This window comes from Melozone crissalis, unplaced genomic scaffold, assembly GCF_028551555.1.
Source record: "Melozone crissalis strain CALT ecotype California unplaced genomic scaffold, PUWL_Pcris_2 ptg000027l_1, whole genome shotgun sequence".
Classification (NCBI taxonomy): Eukaryota; Metazoa; Chordata; class Aves; order Passeriformes; family Passerellidae; genus Melozone; species Melozone crissalis.
The window spans coordinates 54,121,609-54,146,096 of NW_026535805.1; the positions used below are offsets into that span (position 1 = coordinate 54,121,609).

General features: G+C 41.3%; 1 protein-coding gene across 3 annotated transcripts in view; it reads right to left on the reverse strand.

Moving 5' to 3' along the window:
- KLHL29 (kelch like family member 29) overlaps positions 1-24,488 on the reverse strand; it is a 387,532-nt gene that overhangs the window by 317,338 nt on the left and 45,706 nt on the right. For all 3 annotated transcript variants that reach the window (XM_054279557.1, XM_054279555.1, XM_054279556.1), the window contains exon 2: positions 4,396-4,502. The gene's annotated coding sequence lies outside the window, so the exon portion shown is untranslated. The remainder of the gene's footprint in view (positions 1-4,395; positions 4,503-24,488) is intronic.

Below are 24,488 nucleotides of genomic sequence, written 5' to 3' on the forward strand. Positions count from 1 at the left end.
GGAAGTTGAGGCACAGCTATTACTAAGACAGCTGTGGAAGAGACAGGAATGGGAACCATATCCAACCCCAAGCTCTTGTGACTAAATCTATGCCTATTTGACATGTATCATCTATAGGCAGAAATGAACACAGGTATTTTTGTTTTGGCATCTAAAGAAATGTTAAGAGTGAGTCTTGTCTGTGCCTCACTCCATCCTTGCTCCCCGACATAACAGCACAGTAAAATCAGAGTGCTCTTAAAAAAAAAAAAAAAAAAAAAAAAAAAAACTGACAAAAACACAAAAAAAACCTCCAAAAAAACCCCCAACAAAAAATCCACCAAAAAACCCCCCCAAAAACCCACAAGCCAACCCCCTCCAAAAAAACAACCAACCAAAACCAACAACAACAAAACAACCAAACAACAACCCAAAAAAAACCCCAAAAAAACCCCAAGAAATGGATGCAAAGTCAGAAAATACTGCCTGATTCATAGGTGCTTGGGAAGCACTGATTTGAGCTTTTTATTATCATATATCCCCAGTTTGTCATGATTTAGTGGATGGTTAAAGGTGTGGAGCATGTGGTGAGCCAGAACCTCCCTGGAGTGTGCAGTAAGAGAGGCAACAGGTGCAAGCTGCATCAAGGGAAAATCTGGGAAGGGATAAGGAAGAAGGACTGAGAGCAGATGCTCAAGCAGCAGAATGGCTGTGGGGAGGCTGCAGAGCCCTCATCCTCAGGGGTATTAAAGGACTTGCTTGGACACGGACACAGCCCTGAACAACCTGCCCTGCCTCTGCAATTTGCCTGATTTGAGCAGGAGCTTGGGCAAGATAATCCCTCCAAGGTCATTCCCAAACTGAACTGTTCTTTGAACACCATCCCAAAGACAAGTGAGGTTGCTGTTTGGTTTCTCTGCTGCATCCCAAAGCTTATCACAAATTCACCCAAGAAGTGTGACCCTGGATTTCTGTGATTAACTTTTTTTTGCTTTATTTGGCTTGCTCCTCCTTCTGAAAGGGATAAAATGGAACAAATCCAAATCTTTGCTTTCACCCACTTGAAAACTGTGAAAAATGAAAAGCAAAACACAATCACTGTGCTCAAGTTCCTAAACACACGTGGTCATTTGAGGTCTCGCTTAGAGTTTACACACCTTCCTGACCTCTCCCCCTAAGAAATACTCCAAAACCAATCAGTCTGCTGCGTAGGGAGACCCACAGTTATTAAAATAACTTCATCACCAAAACAGCTCTCAACATCATTTCAAATTCCTCCCCACCACCCGCACTATTGTAAGAGATGCTGCATATGGTGAAAATTAATTCAGTTTGAACCAGAAAACACTGGGGTTAAGTACTTCTTCAACTGGAATACAAAAACTGCAACCACACGTGACTGTCAGGATATACAGGGCTACAGTCAACATGCAGAAATACTATTTATATCCTTCAGAGAAATTGAGTTAAAAGGCTTTTCAAGGGGAACAGCTGAGCTAGGAATATCCAAAAATGGGTGAGACAGACAAGTGTGCAACTCCTACGTGCAGCTCACTACCAGAAGGAGACAGTGGGAGTCCATCCTGAAACTCACAGCCTTTTCTAACTACTTCTCTCCTGCAACAGAAGCCTCCAAGAGCAAGCCTGGACACAGCTGGCTTCTCATTTCCAAATTACTAGTTTTAATTCTTTTGTTACACATATGTTATATAACCAGATCACAGCCACCGTGGCAGAAACGCCCATGGGCATCCTACAGCTCAACAAAATCACTTTGCAGTAAACTGGATATTCAGCCTAAGATTATCCCAGACACTTCATACTGATGTGACTAGGCAATGTGGCAACTTATCACAAGCCAGATTTACTAGACATTCCCCACCACAGAAAGTGAATTAAACTGTCACTCATCACCGTATGAGCTGCACTAGTGTAACTACTTCTTCATGAGTTGAACAACACTTCTCTGAATTAAAACCAACACACTTTCTTGCAAGTCTTTATCCTCCTTTCTGCAAATTTTCTTTTCCTTTCCACTTCTCTTATTTTCTGCTCAATTTTTTCCTCCCCTGACTTAGTATGTTTAACCCTCTTTGCTCCGTTTGCACTCCAGTGCATTCTTTTGTTATCCTTGGCAGATACAAACAGAGGGATTTGCACAGGAGCTCCAGCCACCCTGGCCAAACTAGTAATGATGAACTCAGCACTGGACTACTGCTGTCCTCTTGGTGCTTCCCCTAGGGAATCAGACAGCAAAGCTTCCAGGAAGACAGGACTACACCTCCTTTCCCCAAGAACCATCTGATCATCATGTCAAGCTAAGGCTGAGACTGTATTCCTGGGTGTTTCTTCTCTGGAATATGTCCCAACATACATGCCCTACTAAAATACACAAAAGCAGATGCATTACTCATCGTGAGGGCCACCAAAAAAAGAAAAAGAGCAGAACATTTGATTTAACCACTACTACAATTACAGTTGTTGGCATCTGCAATTTGTAGCATCACACACACGCATGCAGGAACAAACATAAAGAAGGAATATAAAGTAAGTCTTGTTCGTGACTCAGACTTGATTTCCAGCAAGTTTCATATACATATTATTATTATATACACTATTTATGGTTGTGTACTGGCAGTACAGAAAAAAGGATTAAATACACTCTCTCATGCACACTTGTACACACCCAAGCATACACACAAGTTCCTGATCTATTGTGAATATATTAATGAGAGGAATTGAAAAAGAATTTTAAATTATTAAAGTTACGTGGAAAGCTTTAAGCTAGCTAGCTTTCTTTAAGCTAGCTAAGCTTAAAGAAATAAACTAATTTCCAAGAGAGTTTCACTATTTCCAAAGTGTAGCTCATGCACATTTATGGGAAGAGGTTGCCAGAAACATTGTGACGAAGGTGCACTGGGGATACTGAGGTGTTCAATACGGAATCTTGTGAAGAAAGAGCAAATGCTGGAAGTAAGGAATGCATGACAGTGTATAAGAAAGATCAAACAAACTGAAAATATGAAAAATAATATGGGACTTAGTAGTCTTGACAGACAGTGGGTACAATCTCAGCCAGCAACATGCCCTTGGACCCAAGTGTGTCCATTCTGAGCTGTGCTGGTGAGAGCACAGCCAGCAGGCCCAGGGAAGCAATCTTCCCCTTTCCTGAAGGATTTGTGAGCCCTCCAGAACACAAAGGCTTTGATATACTGGAGAAAGTCCAGTGGAGGACAGTGGTGTCTGGAACAGAGGTCTCCCCCAAATCTTACTGTGTTTTCTAATTCCCCCAAAGGAAGGTACAAAGAGAACAGAGTGAGCCTATTCTTGAAAGGGCAGTGATATAACAAGTACAAAGAAGCTACAACGTAAGTTCAGGTTATAAATGAAGAAAATATCCTTCATGAGGTGGTGAAATATGGTAACAGGGGTCTAACAAGGTTTTGGAGTCTGCATCCTTGGAGATATTCAAAACCCAACTGTATTTGGTCCCCAGCAACCTGCTTTAAAAGTGACATTGCTCTGAGCAGGAGGCTGAACTAGACAACTGCACAGGTGTTTTCCAGCCTGAATTATCCCAAAAAAATTACACATCTGGATGGAAGAAGCAAGAAAGCTGGCTGAAGGAGGCAAAGAGGACAAGAAACAGCATAAAGGCACAGGATTAGCTCCATAATGAATAAACAGAGAAGTGCAAAAAGAAGCTAGAAAAGGGAATAAGCAAGAAAAATAGTAGGCAGGATAAAGACTGAGGAAGAAGCAAAAAAAAAAAAAAATCTAATCTCTGTTCACAAAATTGAACTTTCCTCCCATAGGCAGGAGGTGAAAAATTCCACAAGAGTCATTCAACAATGAAGTCAAGTATTTAAGTTTCTACTGTAATGTGCATAGTAGATTTGGATAAGAGAGGGAATCAGTTCTTTCTTTTCCCTTCCCATGCCCCTAAGAAACCAACTAACCTTTAATCTCCTTTTTCCAAATATTTGAACTCAATCTTGCAAACTTCACAGATATTTTAACTATGTACATTATGAAGAATGTTTCATTTGTAATATAAAAATACATGCGCTTTTATCAGCTTAAAACTTAAAGTTCACTACACCCAAATAAGCCTCTTACAGCTTTTACAGTTTTATAAGATATGGCCCCATGAGTCTAGGCCTATACGCACAGAAAACTTTGCTCTCTCTTGGAGCTACACGACCAAATTAAAACACTCCTGATCACGTTTACAGCATTAGCATTTATTATATTAAAATATATTTCTGTTATAAAACAGATGCTCAGTTGCATGTGCTGCAATAGAGACTTGCTGCAGCCACCGAAATGGAGAGCAATACCTAAATTGTGTTTGTGTAAGCAAGGAAGAGACCATGAAAGAAAAGCCACCAAAAAAAGAGACATCTGCACACTTACCCTGTGATATCCACAATCTGTATCAAAATCAGCCTCAGGTGTAACAGTCAGTAAACAGGACAGCGAACCCTTGCATTTAGCAGAAGACTTCTGGGAAGCCAGATTACCTAGAAAGAGTTGAAAAGAGTTACTTTAACACACAAAGATGAAATCACCGATGTGTAATGAGAACAGGCTTCAAATGAATAACAGCACCAGAATAAAAGAAAAAAGCTGCCCAATGGGAGACCACCATGATCAGAATAGAGAACTTAAACCCCAGAAAGTGACAGAAATTTGTTCCAAAGCACAGACAGTTGGATGCTGGTAGGCACTCAGGGTTTAGCAAAGAACACCTAATACCCAAGATAACATGGTGTTAACCCTCTAATCAAGGATGTGGAGGAGACCAGAAAGAGCACGATATTTTGCTTAATTAGTTGCTATCAAAGAGAGGATGAGTTCAAGCACTTGCAAAAACAAGGCAACCTAAGACTATTTAAAAGTTTAATAGTGTTCTAGAGTCTTTGGTAACACAGAGTTTGCCCATGAAATCAAAATAATCCCTGGAGATAAATTTAAAGGAATATATCTCATTTTAATGCACAGAGTAAAATGACTATTCATTAAAGCAAAGCAGTTTTATCTCTACAGTCTCCATCTCAGATGCAATATATATTGAAGTAATCTTTATGACAGGAAGTGGCATGTAATCCTGCAAGAATGAACTGCTGTTGTTATCTGCAAATCAATACAATTTTTTTTTAAGTGGATATCACTGTGCCTATTGATTTCATGTTTTTAGCCCTAGAGTTTCAGTTTCTACCAAGAAGATTCTTACAATGACAAGACTGCTGCATACATGTAATTGAGTTGATACAATCTGAGTGTGAAGTTTAGAGTGCACTTCCCTCTGCAATGCAATTGGGGCTTCCGTCCCATTGCCTCAGCTTAAGCCTTTTTTCCTTTTATATAAACTTTATCTATTTAAAATAATTTTGAAATGGTAGAGTAACACTTCACTAATCCAACCTGCTAGCTCTGGAAACTTTAGCACACAAAACATACCCTTGGAAGTTATCTCCCTACCCTGCTAGGATATTATTTCAGAATATATGCATGACTTTTGCTATGTTTAAATAGCCTGACCAAATAATTTCCCTTGTGAAAGCCTAAAATTGGTTCAGTGCTGAATATTTACAGCCCAAAGAGGTGGGGTGAAGGTGAGGATGGTAAGGGTACAAGCACATAGAAAAACTGAATGACTTATTCAAGGTCACTTTGTAGATCAGTCAGGCAATGAGCTCCATTAAGAGTTTTATTAAACTGCTAAATTCCTACTATATTTCTGGAAATGAAGCATATAGCAACTTTGGCTTGACTAGCTGACCAAATGGCTCATGCTGCAATGAATGATCTGTAATGAGAGCTGGCTGAGAGGCACAATGCACCATCAGCCTGAGAAATGGGGGGAAAAAGATGGAACCACTAAAACAAAGTTAAAAGCATGGGCCAGATGAATGACATCCCAAATCAGGTTAGGAAAGCTGAAGTGCTGATGGAACTTTATCTGGCCAAGGACATCAAGGGCAACACCAAAGGCCTTTATAGGTACTTTTGTGACAACAGGGAAGACTTGTGAAAATGTTGGCCCTCTCCAGAAGGAAATGTGAAACCCAATTACTTGGGATATGGAGAACATTAAGATACTCAATGACTTTTTTGCCCCAGTCTTCAGTCCCAGGTGCTCCACCCACACAGCTCAAGGTGCAGGCAGGGACTGGGGAAATGAAGAAGCACCCACTATGAGAGAAGATCAGAGCAAAGACCATCTATGGACCTGAAGCTGTTCAAGGCCACCTTTGGGTTGGAAGGAACTTTAAAGGTCAAATACCTCCAAACAGAAAAAACTCTGTGCTGTCTAAGCACTAGCCAGCTACAAACTAGTTTCTTGAAAACATAAGATGATGGAAGAGGAAACACATGAAAGGCTCGGGGAAATGTGGAAATGTAAACAACATTATCCCTCATCATTTCCGTTCAGTCCATCAAACAGAGCTCCATGCTCTTCCTGAGCCTGTCTTCTTTACAGGTCTAGACTCATTTTGGAGCTAAGGCTTTTCTAATAGCTGGTCTACTTATTTATTTATTTAACACTACTTGAATAAATTGTTGTGACTTTTTAATTTAGCATTTTTGACTTTCACAAGATAATAAAGGAATATACCATGGACTACCTAAAAATACTGAAACAAAAAGGGAATATTTTCTTTGTTTAGCTTTTAGTTTGCTGAAGAACAGCACTGTTTTCATGAGGCAGTTTATGGAAAGAAGAAAAGGGAAATTACTCAAGGGAGTAATTTCTGTTTTGCATAGTGACTCATCATATCATAGTTACCCCATCATCTCCAAGGGCAACACTAGGCCAGAGCAACTCTGAAAGATCTCCTTAGGGAACCACACGCTTCTCAAAGCCATCTCAGGACTCTTGTTCCAGAACTTCACAGAATGGGAAAAAACATTTGAGACTAATAAAACTAAAATGGGTTTCAGATAGGGAAGAAGCCTGGGTAACCAATGACAGTTTTACATGAAGGAAAGCTTTTTTCTCTCTCACCTCAGTAATGAAAGACATGAAGAATACTGACAAAGCACATGGCAGGCTCTAGACAGTGTGATATAGAAAGGCAAAACAACTCACAGCTGGATATGGGACACCTGAAGAAAGAAGAATCCGAAGGAAATGGAGGAACAATAAAAGCAATTATTTGTCACCATGAAAATGGTACACAAAGATGAGCCAAAGTTCAAAATCTGTTTGTTTACTCTTGGACATACAATTCCAGAGAAGTGTAAAACACCACTTGGGAAAATACAAAGGCATACTTAATGGTCTTCAACATACTGCAACTTACATGATTTACTAGCATTTGGGTAAGTTTTCTTTCCCCTGCTTTAGAAAATCTTGGCTGCTTATAGGAAAGGATTTTAAGCTTACCAGAACTTTACTGCAGCTACCATTGTGGGGGAGCAACACCTGCCAGGCAGTTCTGAAGCACTAAAATAAAATATTGAAACTGGAAAAGGCAGAAGCACAGCAAGGAGCTTTAACAGCAAACCCAGGCTGTCTCTCATCATAGTGCACTACCCTGCACAGAGGTAAAACCTGCATTCCCTGTATTAATTCTCATGAAGCTGAAGGTGCCTTACAGGCAGCCTTATCTCTCCTTTGGGAGCCTAACTACTGCAAAATAGACAGGTTAAGGATTCTGTCCTGTGCCTATGCTTCTGAATTAAGTGACTTGAAGCAACTGGATCTAAAGCTATCTACTTCAGATACTGCATCTCCTCTTTTCTGAAGGAGAGAGCTCTTTCTTCAGGTTAAATGAGCTGCAGGCCATGGTATGAAAAGTTGGTGTCAGCTCACTTCTCATCAACACAAGTATCTTCACAAAGAGATGGAATAATCAGAAGTGCCTTTGGCATGAAAGACCTGGTCAGTGAGAAGCAGGTCTGGATCTTTTAGAGAGAGGAGCTGCATCAGCTGGACTCCCCTCTACAGTTGTGGGTTGGCCAAAGAAGAGTTCAGCTGCACCAGCAAACAATGAGATATGGGAATAGCACAAGGAGCAAGCAGAAAGCTCAGCTTTAAATAGTAAATTACAAAAGGAGCGTCCAAAAGGCAAGAGAGAATGAGGAAGACAATGATTTCATACTATGTCAAGCCAAAACCACAACTTTCTTACGCAGCAATGCACTCCTTCAGAGCTTCTCTGTCACAGACAAAGTATCCAAAAGCCATACAGCAGATCTGAAGAAAGGCAAGGAGCAGGCAGCAACATTTGGCAACTCAGTACTGCAGGGAGGGACTCTTTGTTCCAGAGCCTCCCTGAATAGGAGATCCCTTTCCCTGAATAAGAGATCACTTAGACGCAGAGCTGCACATCATCAACCTCAGTGAGGATGCAATGCTCCATGCAGTGCCTTCCCATGTCTCACCTGTGGTTGAAAAACGTATTTGGACAAGAAGAAGGATGAAGCCAAGGATGTGGACACAGTTATTGTAGGTTAATTACCCAGAAAAAGTTTAAGACAAAAATATTCTATGAAAGCCTGCCTGTGCAGACAAGCTATAAATCAACTCTGAAGCATAAAGTGCTTTTAAAATGCCCTTTGCAAGATGCTCTGCCCTGCAAACAACCTCTCCTAAGTCAGGTACCACAGCCTGGGGCAGGGGCTGAAGAACAGGAATGAAATGCCAGACACAGAACACCTTCTCTGCAAATAAACAAGGCAAAGGAAAGGAAATCAGAGGAAGGGGGAAAAGTCAACTGCAACATAAGGTATGAGCACTTGCTAGGCAGGCTAAGTGGAAGCTTTACAGGCAGCAGAAGGGTGCTATAGGCTTTGTATCTGCCAAATCACATCAGTCAAAGAGCTGAGCTCAGCGTGGCTGGGAAGTTGTATGGACACAGGAGGTAAGGACAGACAACACACCCGAAGGTGTCAGTGCTGCCAGGCTGGGGACAACTGTGTGCTGCTGTCTTTATCTGTTATCTTTTCATGTTTACCATGAAAAGCTCTATAATGCCTGGTAACCTGTTGTCCTACTGCTGCCAGAAGCCAAGCAAGTGGTCTGAGAAGGGAGTAATTACAGATCCCATAAGAGCTACACAGGCTCTGAAGTTCAGCAGAGCTGCAGTCAAGAGTTGCAGGCTGGGATAAAAAAACAAAACACAGGGCAGGAAAAGAAGGATGCATCCATTTTCACAGTCCCACCTGACTTCATGGAAAGGAGTGACTGCTCTGCACCACAATGTCTGCAGAATACTATTGTTATGTTTACCCTAATATATTATTTATTACAGAATTTACAGCTCTCTCTTTTCCCCAACTGACAACCAGCCAACTACTAATTTGCAAGCTAAAATGCTGCGAGGTCTGCAGATCCCAGGGCATTTGCAAGCCATAAGGATTCTGAAATGCTTGGGAAAAGCCTGGCAATGCTGCCAGTCCTCACTAAGGTCCAAAGACTTTAAGCCATAATCCACCTAAACTAAGGAACTACATGAGAAAAAATTACTAGAGAAGGATGTCTGCACAGGCATAATGTTCAAATATTTATAGAAAACTTTTTAGCAGCAACAAATGAGAGCATCACTGTACCATCAGCTCTGGGTTTGAAATGATAATTGCTAGACACCTAAGGCTACTTCCTATGTTTTACTGAGTTTCTCGCAATCGCACTGATCTCTCTCAAAAGAGGCTGGGAACTATGAACATCTCTTCATCAAAGATTTAGACATCCAATAACCCCTAAGGTCACTCTGTGCAATAGTTGAGGTCCCCCAAACTCAAATGCTGGCCTGTGTTTTGAAGGGTTAACAAATGGAAAGGGAAGGGGAGAATAATATTCACTCAGTATTCCCCCTGTTCCATAACATGGACAAATTAACTCCTCCTGTGACATCACATAGATTTTGAGAAAACATTTGTGGTTTAGAACTGGCTGTTGAGTTTGTATTCCTGCCTGGATAATTACTTCTTTAAAAGGAAGTATACATCAATAATATTCATGGGGAGCTTCATAAGAGCTTGGCAAACAGTTCTGACAAAACAAAAACCTCAAACATAAGGATTACTCATAAAATGCTACATCAACAACTCTTTTGACAGACATCTGGATTATGCTTCTTTTTAAAGGGGAAAAACAAAGATGTCACTTCGAAGTTTAAATGGAAACAGTGAAATATGCCATTAAAAATACCACATCATAAACAAAGCTATTTTTGCAAACTCAAACGCAATGAGCAATTATGACAAAGTTTGCCAAGATGATTTACAGACACATTTTCATTTAAAAAAATGCTTTCAAAACACTAAAAGATGTACAGATATTACAGGTTAGTAATGAGTTTAGAGACCTGAAAGATCAGCTAGTCAGCATTAATAGTCTGTCCAGTCCCATCCTTTTTTTTAAATGGCCTTTAGTTGATGCTGCAAATGAAGTTCAAGCATACACACCAAACCAACTAAACAAAATTCCAGAAAGAAAGGCAGACAGACACTTTAGGAGCCCATCCTTAGAGGATGTAATTCACTATTCCTCCCCCAAACCATGTTAACCATAGAATTGCTTTATCCAGATGACATTAAGTTCTGTGGTATGCTGTAGTTAAGACTCAAAATGAGATCACTCTTAGGATGCAAGTAAAAACTTCTAACTCATTCCCAGTTTATTTACTTTTTAACTCCCATTAAAAGCTCAAAAAGAGCTGCTGGTATGTCCAGGCTTCAAAAAGGGATATGTAAAATATTCCCATGTAAAAAAAAAAGTACTAAAAAGATTGTTTATTCAAAAATTATGGAGTTTTAATGGATTATAAATGTTCAGTTAAAAATTCCTAACCCTAGTGACAGTTCTTGAACAACAAATACATACACTCTAGCGAAAAAGTAGATTGCCCTGAAGTAGAGTCAACTTCACAATTCATTGAAGTCCACTGGATTTGCTGGAGATTGGAAGAAGGTCACAGAACCACAGAATTGTTTGGGTGGAAGGAACCCGAGAAATCACCTTGCCACACCCGCTGCCATGGGCAGGGACACCTTCCAGTAGACCAGATTGCTCAGAGCACCATCCAACCTGGCCCTGAACACTCCCCAGGGATCCAGGGGCAGCCACAGCTTCTCTGGGCAGCCTCTGCCAGCGTCTCACCATCCTCACAGTAAAAAATTTCTAACACTTAATCCAGATCTGCTCTTGCAGTTTAAAGCCATTCCCCCTTGTCCTATCACTGCATGTCCTTGTAGGAAGTCTCTCCCCAGCTTTTTTACTGCTGTGTTCCAGTACCTAAAGGTACAACCCCAATTCTCTTAGTCTTTCTTCACAGGAGAGATGTTCTAGCCCTCTGATCATCTTCATGGCCCTAAGAAGATCCTTGGTGACTCTGCAAGTGCACGTTGTTGGGTCCTGTCCAGCCTCTCATCAACAAGCACTCCCAACTCCTTCTCCACAAGGCTGCTTTCAATCCATTCACTGCCCAGACTGTTTTTGAGCTTGGGGTGACCCTGATCCAGGTGCAGGACCTTGCACTTGGCCTTGCTCAAGTCCGTGAGGTTCCCACAGTCCCACCTCTCAAGCCAATCCAGGCCCCTCAGGATGGCATCCCTTCCCTCCAGCGTGTCACCTGCACCACACAGCTCAGTGTCACCAGCAAACCTGCTGAAGGTGTCTCAGTCCCACTGTCCATGTTGCCAACAAAGATGGCAAACAGAGCCAGTCCCAAAACTGACCCCTGAGGAATGCAGCTCATCATCGCTCTCCATTTGGACACTGACACACTGACCCCAACTCTGAGTGCAACCAACCAGCCAACTTTTTATCCATCAGCCATCAAATTCATGTCTCCACAGTTTGGAGGCAAAAATTTCACATGGAACCGCATCAAATGCTTTGCACAAGTTCAGTAGGTTACATCAGTTGTGCTTCCCTTATCCACCAATGCCCTTAACCCCATCACAGAAGGTCACCAGATTTGTCAGGCATGACTTGCCCTCACTGAAGTCATGCCGGCTGTCACCAGTCATCTCGTGATTTTCCACGTGCCTTAGCATAGTTTCCAGGAGATTCTGCTCCATGACCTTGCCAGGCACTGAGATAAGACTGACTGGTTTTATAGTTCCCCATGTCCTTCTTTTGCAGTGGGAGGTATGTTTCCTCTTTTCCAGTCAGTGGGAGCTTCATGATACCGACACAACTTATCAAACATGATGGATAATGGTTTAGTGACGTCATCCACCAGTTCCCTAAGAACCCATAGACACATTTCATCAGGTCCTATGGATTTGTGCCCCTGCAGCTTCCTTAGATGTTCTCAAAGTCATAATCTCCTACAGCAGGTGGTTCTTAATTTTCCCAATCACTGCCTTTTCCTTCTGCAACTCAGGCAGTGGGGTTGAACACCTGTCAGTGAAGACCAAGGCAGAAAAATTACCTGTCCCTGTCCCTGTCCTCCCTTTAATCCTGCCCCATAAGCTCTCAGTCAGCTTCTCATCAGTCCCCACCCAGGCAGATCTCCATGCACTCCCCCTGGCCACTAACACTTCCTCATTTCCACCTCCTGCACTTTGTGAAGAGCCTACATCCTTCCATTCCAACATTTCAGTCACAGGAACCATCCTGGCATGTCTCCACCAGGCCAGTAAGACCACAGCCCTGCAGGCACACACGTCTCTGTCTCTTGTTTATTCCCCACTTCTGCACAGTGGCATTAAGCTGGGCCCCAGAGGAAGCTGGCTTGGATTCAGGCACTCTCCTGCAGACCTGCAATTCCCTCTCCTGGCTCTGGGCATCTCCTGCTGGCATTGCCATCACACTGATAGGAGTGGGGTGGATTGAGATTCCCCTCCACTGGCAACTTTAGTTTAAAACCCTCTAAACTTTTAGTTTAAAGGTAGCAGGCAAGGAAGTACATTTGTTGAAGTATCTTTTATTTCTTTGTTGAAGCAAAGACCAGCAAAGATATCTTCTTCTGAAATACCTTGAAGGCATTGAGATTAAAAGACTGAAAGTTTTAGGACAGCTTGACTAACATATTTTCTCGATGTCAATGCTTCACTGAAGCAGCTGGAGAGACTCACATTAAAAGCACTGAAACATTTGAGACTGAGAAGACCTCAACTTATTTGACACCATGAACTGACTTTCTGCAGTTCAATGTCTTTTCCAGATATTTGTCAAAAGCCAACAGAAGCAGAACAAAACCTGTTGGTTTGCTATTTCCTGATGGTTTTTAATACAAAGCCCTACTCTTCTAGTAAGACTCTCAGAGACTGCTGGGGAGTCAGGTAACACAACCAACTGCAGGTGATGTTAAGAGCAGCCAGATCCTGCCTTTTGTAGTGTGGGAGAAACGCTATGAGGCAGCTGCAGAGCAGCAGGATAGGATCAGGCTGCTGCAAAAAAAATCAGGATGGTGGCAAAGTAAGTACTTGGCTCTTCAGAGTCTTTGTGTCCCCCCCGTCTTATCTGAAGCCTTGCACAATGCCAAGAAACCAAGCAGGAACTGCACTTGGTTCATGATGTACCAGAGACATGAGGGATGATGACAGCTCATTCTGTTGGGTCTGATGCTACAAAAAAGGGAAGGGAGAGCACAGTACCATAGCTTGGAAACAACAGCCTGTGCTCAAAAGGGCAAAAGCAACCACTTCTCCTGCGATGTGAACTAACACTGCCATATGCCAGGAGAACGCAGCATCCCTATGCAAATAAGGCTCTGAGAAGCTGACCAGAAGAGGGAAAACCATATCCTCTTCACAAGGACCAACATACTTTTAACAGACTGCATAATCACAGCAGTCCTTTTTTGACTTCAGTCTGATTCTCTTGCGCATTATAAGGCACATGACTTAATTTGTTGCTTTTTTCAGGAAGAAAAAACCCTCAGACTGGAATAGTTACCAACGTTCTAGTGAGGCCTTCTGGTGCTGGCAAAAGATTTTAGTGATTAATTATTCTGGCTGTCAAAACCTATTTGGGTTTTTTTTTCATTTTTTATTTTGAATTTTCTTGGCTTTCATTTCTATACAAGGAATCTTGCTATATTTTTTTAAAGAGACTGAAGACTCTTCCTTTCTAGAAAATATAATAAATTCATTCTTTCTCTTGGATTAGGGTAATGAATGTCTGCAAGAAATCCCAGTGGCTGTAATGTGTGTTTTTCCACCCTTAGCCGCCATCATCACTCTTCACTCTACATCTAATCTCCTCACTATCTTATCCACCTCCTAGAGGTGCAGACAGACCTGAACACAACTTTCTGGGAATGTCTGCAGTATGGACAGACCCAGATTTAGCACAGCCTCCCTGAAATTCTCCTATGGACCTACATAGAGATTGTTGACACAGGCAACAAAATCTTTTTCTACAAGCTCATGTTCCCCTACTGTCAATTCAGGGTGGAGCAATGGCACTCTCTCCTCTTCAGCGACTTCAGAAGGAGAGCAGGACAATTGACTTAGGAGAGGGTGCAAAACTGAAAAGTGAAGTTGGGCAATCTCAGTTCCCATCCCTCAGACCTGCAAAATTAAATTATGTTTCTATACTGTTCTTGTTTCTTAATCAAAATGGTTTCACCAAGTCAAGTTTCACCAAGTATTTATGGCTTCACCTTGCAGAAGCCATCAATATCAAACTTGCAATCACATTAAAAACACTTAATAAGTACCAGCTTAGCTTGACAAGATCTGTTTTCCAGAAGCTCTTGTTGACCTACCATTAATTATAACTCTCTTATTCAACCCTTTACAAACTGCCCCATTTATTACATCCTAATTCACTGTTAAAATGACAAGAGTGAAACCCTCACAGCATTAAGGCACAGATCTTAGCCACTCTTCCAAAGGAATGAACCAAACTTCCAAAACTGGCTGCCAGCAGCATACCAGAGTAGTGGAGCCCTAAATCCCCTCTCTCCCCCTCCCAATGGCAACACTATAAAAAGACCTGTGGCTTAATTTATCATCCCCAAAGAAACAGCAGAACAAGCAGATCACTTACAAAAGATCCCCTTTAGAGAAAACAAAAGAAAGCAAGCAAAGACAGAAAGGAAGTGTGGGAGGTGCGCAGGTTACAGTCAATCAAACTTTGGATTCCATGAGAATAATTTGAAAAAGAAGCAATTCCTTCACAGTGAGAACTTGTTCTCCAGATGTAAATTGTTGAATTTAGCACATATGACCATCACAGAATTCATTCAATTGTGTGAGGACATCATGCTGCTAAAATTGAGCTGCTAGATTTAATTTAAGAATTAGGTTATATAAAAACATAGGGTTTAGAGTTTTTACATATGGTGCCAAGAAACTTACAGCAGTGGGTAGCCTGAGCACTAACCTTCCCTAAGGAGAGTCAGCACTGCTCACAGTCATCCAGATGCCTACATACAAGGTAAGTGGAGAAAAATAATTTTCCTAGAGGATTTATATTATCCTGGCCATCACATATTTTCAGTTGCACACTAGGTGGGTGACACATCACTGCTACCTCCAGTACCTCCCAACTTGCAAGCTTCCTCAATAAGCCTGGACGACACAAAACTACTTTGAATTGAGGCATTACAATAAGTAATTTTCCATCATTAAATTACTGCCATCTTCCTCATGCTTTGCCATATCTGTGGAGACAAAGTGTAGTGCTTCCCTTGTAAACTCCCGTTTACAGCTCTGACTAAAACACGTGCAAGTTCAGCAGCTGCACAGAGAGCAGAGAGCTTGCCTGGGTCTAACAAAGCAGCACTGGCACAGGCAGGAAGGTACTCATTTTTACAAGTCAGATAGCACCCATGGAGAAGAGCACTGTTATTTGTCTTACAGCCTCAGGCAGTGTCCTGCAGCCTGTCATCAAAGGCTTTGAATAAGACTACCACACTCCCATTTAGTGACATGGAGAATATGCTGATGACAGAGAGAATGTACGATGATCATGCTCCAGCACCAGGGATGCTGCTGTTTACATCCTCATTTAACTCATGGCCTAACAGCAGATTAGTAAAAAGGCCTTCTTTCCCCAGCTTTCAGGTGCAAGCTCTCCATCTCATCTGTTACCTTCATCCAAATGCTCCCCCCTCAGTGTCCTCTCTTACAATCCACATTTGTCATAAGTGTAATTCAGAGACTCTCAAAACACTCCCTGCCTTCACATGATTAATCCAGACAATTCTCTGGTCCAAGACCACTTCCACAAATGCCATGCTAGAGGTACACACCATTGAGAAGAAAGTCTATCAAAACTGTTTTGCTGAGCTGCAGGGCTTCTGTAATAACTAGGATTCAGAAATGTGCAAAATAATGAATTTCCTAACAGTCCATGGATGTTGTCTATTCTTCAGAGAACTTCAAATATGCTGGTCTCTCATGACCCATCAAACAGGAAAATCCAGTTACCAGTAAAAGAGAAAATGCTTCTTGTCTCACTTTTAACCAATTCTTCCCTCTTTCACATCAAATCCCACTTTGGGTGTCAATCCATCCGTTACTAACTGCTGAACAACATGACAGCATTTTTTATGAAAACATGGACATGACCTCAAGCCTCATGGAAAGAAGTCAATTTATCTCTGATATCTCAAGCACAGAAGTTACAGTTTGACACCAGGCCCTCAACTAAGATGCAGTGTGAGTAAGCACCCATTACCTTCAGAAAAAAACACTATTGTTACAAATTCTAGAACTGTAACTAAAAAATGGTCATTTTAATCAAAATATCAAGGACAGTGCAGGATCTTAATCTATAGCTCAGTTTACACAGATCTCTGTATGATTCACCCATTTCTTTGGACTCATTCTCCCAAAGTGCAGTAGACAGGCCCAGAATTAATCTTCGTGATTGCAAGGCTAAGTTCTTACCAGGAGAACAGCGTGGCCATGGGTTATTAATGAGTCCTGATCAAGTACATATTCAGTTCAAATCACTTGCTAAAAAGTTATCCTCCTATAGGCTATATAAATACATAATATATCTACATTAACCTGGGTGACACTGGAGCAGCCTTTCCAGCAATCTGGACTACTTTATCTCCAAAGTAGACTCTTATAGCTCATTTGAGTGAGTGAGCACACATTTTAAATAATGACGAGAGGCTCCAATTTTCACATTTTCATGGATGCAGTGTCAAATCTATTTGTAATAGGATCATCTATTATCTGTCAGTACTGAGCAAACTAGGTGAGAAAATAATGGTTAGTACTATATTGTCTGGAATCTTGACGAAAATTAGCAGGAGATAAGTGAAGTTGTTGAAAAACAAAAGTGTTACTTGTTGATTGCTTAATGCAGCCTGACTTGACTTCAGCTATTCCTAATAGAAGATCAGAAGTCATTGTTGGGGTTTTTTTTGTTCAGCAGAAGTTAATTTTCTCCACCCATTCAATTTTAAACATGGAATATTTCATCCACTGAAGCACTCTTGTTCTTCACACAGTAGATCTGTTTCAAGCAAAATTTAGACCACTGCCAGAGAGGAAGAAATGTTGCTATCAACTCATTAGAGAAGTACTGAAGTCACTCATTTCATCCCCCTTTTGTGGCCTCCACGTGGACAAACACACTACTCTTTATGCAGACTCCCCACAGGTTAAGAGAAAGAGCTGGAAAGCTGGAGTATCTATCTCCTTGTTCATTTTCTCATCTCCAGCCTACAAAACCAAGGTGAACACAACCCAGTTAGGCTTACTGCCTCAAGGTTTTCCTTCTTGGAGGAGGAAAAAAAAATAATAAAAAAAAAAAAATATATATATATATGTATATATATATCAGCACATATTTGTGTGTCTACATGGGGATTAGCAATATAGCAGGTTACATACAGACCACTGTAATTCCCAATGAAGCATCAACCTCTCTGAAACCCGGTGTAAGAAATACTTGGTGGTAAGGACACCTATAGCTTGCTTGGTCTCTTATCCCTTCTTCATTTCCATAAACTGTGTTCAGGTGTGAGCTTTAAATCAGTTCTGTGGCAAGAGGACCCAACAATAACCTCTGTCACCTCCTACCACAGCTCAAGTCTTCAGTTGCTTTCAGGACTGTTGCTAAAAGCAGCACTGGAAAAGCTGCTGGGAGCCAACACGGACAGAAGAATTGGGATTTGCTTCCCTCAATCCACTCAAAGCTTGTGCTGGCCAATGGGAAGAGGGTGAGGAATCCACACTGAGGGAGAGAACTGGTCTCCTGCTGAAGTTACACACTGGAACAGTGGAAACAGGACCTGAATACACCCACATGGTCTCTTCTTTGGTTTGCTCACAATACAGTCAAGGATTGGGGGGGAAAAAAAGCAACCAAAAGAAAAACTGTACAGTTAATGGAAACATCCTGCTTTGGAGCTGATATGAAATTTTAATGGATTTTTTCTGGTCAGGGCCATTAAGGCAATCCTTTGAGTTACACAAAAAATACTTTTATTTTTAGTGGCTATAAATTAGACAGCCTACTAAATGGAAATATTGTTACGAGACAGTGAAATGATCTTTTATCCCTTAAGAAAGCATAATGAAATTCATACTATGTTGTATTAAAACAAATATTTCTCAGTTACATGAGATTAAAATGCAATAATTTCAGATTTAATTTAAAAAATAAAGTATTAAAACTCTGGTTTAATATAAGGATATAAACAGACTAAGGTTTAAAGAAAATTTTACTAGATGTGTTATATGATCTTTAAAGTCCCTACCAACCCAAACTATTCTGTTATTCTGTATCAGTGAATTCTCTTCAGATTATGACCAAAGAGATCACAACTTGAAATTACACATCTACTCAACTCAAGCATGTTTGTGTATTAAAAAGTAAAGTAAGTTACTTTCATAACTACTAATATATTTGTCTTTCTCTTTAGTAATCTTTCTCAGGAAGTCTGGTTTTTTCAGCCTCGGCTGTCCAGAAGTACACTTTTATTTTGTTTGTTTCAACACAACCAGCTGTTACACAGAAAGTGTTTTCTTTACTGGGACCAATCCACTGAACATAAGACTGAGGCAAGTTAATTTCTCAGTCACAGGCTGAAAAAGGGAACCAACTGGGAAAGATAACACAGCCTAATATCAAAGCCTTACAGGCATGAATCCCTATAATAACCTATTTAGGTCCCTAGAACTAAACTACATGAAAGCATTTTTTAAAAATCTGACTACAGCATCTCAGTGCACAGACATCGGAAGTTTACATACATGTAATTCTCTGAAATAAATCAAACTTAACTCTAAAGCCTAGAAACACACACACTATGGGCTAGGTTTTGAGCCACGGAGGACACTGGTATCCTACACACAATTTTGGCATGTTTTACAAGTTTCTATCCATTGTGATTACAGTTCTCATCCCTCTGGAGTATTCCAGAAGCCAGGATGAGATTCTGGCCTGTTTTGGTTTGGTGCCATAACCATCCAGTCCTGTGAGTCATAACCACCAGTTCTACTTTATTCTGCATCTCTCATATCTCTACTCAAAACAAAGAGTTCCACTGATTGTAGCTGCAGTAAAAAAAAAAAAAAGCTTGCCATAGAGTAATCTGTTAAAAATTTATTAAAGGTACATTGTTTGTTACTTTGAGAATATAAAGCTTTAAAACCTAATAGTGTGCAGAGATAAAAGCATATTACTACAATTAGCAAAGAGCGGTGTAAATTTAAGATATTTAGTTGCAATTCATAACATTTCAATTATTACTAACTGGAGTATATTATGAAAATAAGTTATATGCAATACAGAACAAAGAGAAATCAATTACTCCTATGACTATTTCTTTGTTTTAACCCTAAATAATTTAAATCCTAAAGACTGCAGTAATTCTGATTTAGAGCATTTCACCCTGACATACATTTGGCGTAAAAAAGAGATGTGTAGTAAATCATCTCTAAAGTAACTGGGTATATCAGGACAGAGAGAGAAAGGAACTATGCTAGAGATCAAAAACACTTCAAGAAACTATCAAGGCAAAGAGGAAAAAGCTGGACATGGTATCAGTAAGAAGCAGCTTCATGCCAAGAAGTAGAGGAGCACCTTAATCAGTGAAGCAAGAGCAGGAAGGCAAGATGATTCTGGGTGAGCTGCACTGGAGCACATGTGGCCTGTGTCAAATTCCTGGGGTCCATCACCCTCTCAATGACCCACCAGAGGGGAACAAAATGTGCTTTTGCTGAGTGCATACCACAACTGACAGGTGAATGGAGGTCTGCAGCTTTATTCTGAATGTTCACCTGAATGCTTAATGGATCGGGAAAAAAAGCCATTTGCGGAGTTCTGCATTATTCAGTAATTTCTCTAATTATAAAGTGATTTCAAGCACTGCTATTGTTGCAACCAGTCTTTTCCTATTAGGGCCCATTGTTTAAGAAGCTGTGTGTGAGCACCGAGAACCCCCGCACAGCGGAGTGAGCATCTCCTACATGTCACTTCCACCCAGCCATCACTCCTCCAGCAGGTAACGCACGCATTATCTACGCTGACCTCTGCTTAATTTATAGCACCTCTGTGTCATAAAACAATTATCCGCATTTGACACGAGCAGCACTTGGTAGCTTGAAAAGCAATTAAAATTTAGGAGCTGTCTCTTGCAACAAAAAGGCACTCGGAGAAGCAGCGCTCCGGAGAAGTTGCGGCACGCCAGCCATCAGTCTGATTCTGCCTCTATCAATCACGCGAGGCCTCGCTAAACAGCGAAGCGCCGGCAAGCAAACAGCAAATGTTTACGAGGTGCAGCTGGTGGTACTTACGTTAACAGCAAAAGCAGCATCGGTTAAATTAACATTCTTCATTCTTTCATTGCTCATTATGGTTTGACAGACATACCCACAGTCCACATAAATGACTTAGAGCAAGAGAGCTGTCGAGCATCCTGCCATGAAACAAGACCACCTAATGGGAGCAGCCACTGTAATTAAAACTCTAAAAACCAAGATTTATACCAGTTTAAGGATGCAGTGGTGGGTATTATGACCTACTTTAAATTTATTAAAGGAATCGTGAAAGCCTGAGCCGTTACTCAAGTGAAAAGTTAAGAGCCTACCATTTATGATATTTGTCCGATAAAAGGGACTCGAGCGGTCTTTTGATCTAGGAATCGTTTCTGTTGTTTCAGGTCTGGAGATGCAGGGGGAGAGGAAAGAAAAATGTATTACTCAAGTATTAACTAATCAGCTTCCCCAGGAGAATGCTCTCTGTAAGTCTTATTCATTCAAGTCCACAAGATTTTCTTTGATGGAGAATTGCAGCAACTGGTTCTGCTTAAAAATTTACAGCCACATTTAATCTCGTGGATCAAGAAAAGTTAATTTCATTAACTTAAGGCTGTATTTCATGGAACTCTTTCAGAAATTAACACCATACTAGAAAAAGGGGGTGAAAACCCACCACTATTTTTACAAGCATCTCCAAAGCACCAGAATGAGATTTGACCGAGTAACAGAATCAGCTCAGAGTACTGTAACTCAAGACCATTAAGGAAGAATTAACATAAATATCAGGTAAAGCACGTTTTTAAAAAATAAAAACCACATTGACCTGTAGTTATATGCAACCTTTAAAACAGTATGAGAATGAAACTTAATACTCCTGGCTCTTAAAACAGATCACAAAAGATGATTCAGTGTTTGCAGAAAGCAAGCAGCAGGGAGGCAGGGCTTGCCTTGTGGTAGGGCAGTGCTCCACTCCCCACCAGGCACCATGTGAGGCACACCAGGGCAGGGCTTGCACATCATGGGATACTGAGTGGCCAGGAGACTAGCATAAGCTCAGGAAAATACTATGGAGAGGAATAAATAATGAAATCTGACCTTTTGCAGGTAGGTAAAACCCTCACTTCTGTTTTTTAGGAGTGATCTCCCTGCTGGAATTTGCTCCATTTCATCTCCCTTCCCCTCTGCCAAGAGCAATAAAAAGTGAAGGTTTTTTGCCTTTTCCCCTTACGCAGTTAGAAAGCATTGTTCCCTTTCCCTTCAATGCCTCAGTGGCTAAAGCATTTGCCTTAAACACAGAGATCTGTGCTTCAAACCTCTCCACTGCCTGAGACCTGAAATCCCACCTGAAATCAGCCCCGGGAGCCAGCTACAACCACCAGGCTATCAAAGCATGGTATGGGATGTGAGCATGCATGCAGAACTCTTCCCACTTCTCCCAGCAGGGAGGAAAGCAAACCTGCTCCCCACCACAGCTCTCCCACATGGGGCAGAAACAGCTCTGCCTCTCATGTCACCCACCTGTTTGTACATACACAGGCTTGTGAGCTCCAGGCATCAAAACAAAAACCCTAAACAGAACATCAGAAAGGCTTCTTGACTTTAATAAATATATGACACCAGTAAGCTGCATTTAGCAGCTCAGTGCCAATTCTCTGGTACACTGCAGCTGCCACTCCAGTTGCCCAAACTCTCCCCCAGAATGCATTTCTGTCCAGCCTGTTTCCACAGATGTGGACACACCTGGGCATGATTTAGGGAAAGCCCTCACCCAAAACCCAGCTCAAGAGCATGTGGAAATCACCCAGATGCACAAGTACACTTGAGCCTGTGCCTTGGCCCTCTTTAGTCTACTAATATACAGACAGCTATATAGAATCAAACCAAAATAAAATTACAGCATTTAAAGTACCTTCAGGAATTCAGAGCCTAAAAAAGGACTGTAACAGCAAACATCTGGATGACCTAAGTCACCAGTGAGGCCTTCAGCCCATGCTGTTTTTAATTGCAGCTCACAATCACCAAGGCTGGAAAGGACCTCAGATTGTGGAGTCCAGCCATTAACCCACCACTGCCAGGACCATCACTAAACTTAAGCACATCTACACTTTTTTTTAAAACACTTCCAGGGATGGTGATTCCACCACTTCCCTGGGCAGCCTGTTCTAATACCTGCCCACTCTGTCAGTGAAGAAATTTTCCTAGTTATCAATCTAAACATCCCCTGGCACAGTTTGAGGCCAATTGCTCTTGCCCTACTGCTTGTTAACCAGGAGAAGACAACACCTCACCTGGCTCCAGCCTCCTTTCAGGATCTTGTAGAGAACAATAAGATCCCTCCTGAGCCTCCTCTTCTCCAGGCTAGATACCCCCAGCTGCTCCTCAAAACACTTGTGCTCCAATTTAATGAGGCCAGTACTGGGTGAGGAACAAAACCCCTCAAACCCCACATTTGTTGTGATAGCTGCTCTATTTCCTGTGAAACACTCCCAGCTTCTTGCAAGACATACTAGGCAGGGAAGGGAGTTAATTACAAAAGGGCATGTCTGTGTTTAAGAGCTCTTCTGCAAGGACCCCACTGCTTTCTCCTCTGGCTCAGCTGCTTCTCACCCACAAGACTGGTTCACAACAATGCAAGAGGGCTCAGCAAAAGCCCCCTCGGGAACTTGTTAGCACCAATCTTGTTTTCTTCCCTGGTATCTCCAAACTGCTGGGCAAAGGCTCTGGTTGCCCCAAGGGAGAACACACAGCATCTCCCCAGCAGCTAGGGTGACACTCTCTCATGCCTAGATGGAATTCCCAGCCAACCTTCACATAAAATATTTGCAACTTAATTCACCAAGAAAAGCTTTCTTTTTTTTTATTTCCCCTGGGAAGTTCAGCAAGTTCCAGGAAGTTTCTTGCAATATTTGCCTGAGGGCTGCAGAGAATGGATCTAGAGTGACTTGCTCCCACTCATTTCACTGAGATCCCTTCATCAGGGACTTTGCTGCATGGGAGTATAGTTTTGCTTTTCCACAACGAAATGACATGAATATCTGTAGATGAATGCCATTTGGGACAAACACGGGGAGAATGGCTGGAAAATACAGAAGTTTGTGTTAGTTTTGCAATATAGCTCATCCATAATTTAATATAGGTAATTCTGTTAGAAGAATGTTGCCTGTCACAGAAAGATATGAAGAAACAGTGCTCTCCATCTGTTTTATTACATTGTTGTGGTTTGCTTTCTTTCCCCAAGAGATGGTAAAGAAGAACTTAACCTGAACAACTGACATAGTACAACTCCTCTTGTATATTCTTCAGCCAGAACAGATATATTCTGCTTCCTAAAAACATGTTTACTCAGTGCTGGAACATGGAAATGCTACTTATTGTCAATCAGAAGACTAAGCACAGACTCAGATATGTAAACTGTGGAAACTTATGTTTTCTCCAGATGACACATTCAAATTTCAGGGGTCATGTGCTAGAATGCCATTCAATTTTTTTTTTCTCCCATCTCCACATCAGTTTGTAATATTAGAGTTTCCCCAAATTCTGCTTTGCTGGCATCTTAGAAGCTCATAGAGATACTACCAAGAATCCTATATAAACTCAATATACTTTCTATCAGTAAAATTAATAACCCAAACTAAGTGGTGGGGTGGGTGGTGGGGAACAAGAAGAACACAGGCCAAGTTTTTAAATTACTTCATTGTTTCTAGCATCATAGGACCAAGTCCAAATTTCCCAAACATAAAACATCCTTCTCACTGATTTTAAGGAATGTTTCATTCAGCTTTGTCAGTCCTTTTCTGTCTGCAGAAGAGCTGCTATGAAGGACCTCAGTAACTGCTCCATGGATATTCAAAGTTGATGTAATAACCCAA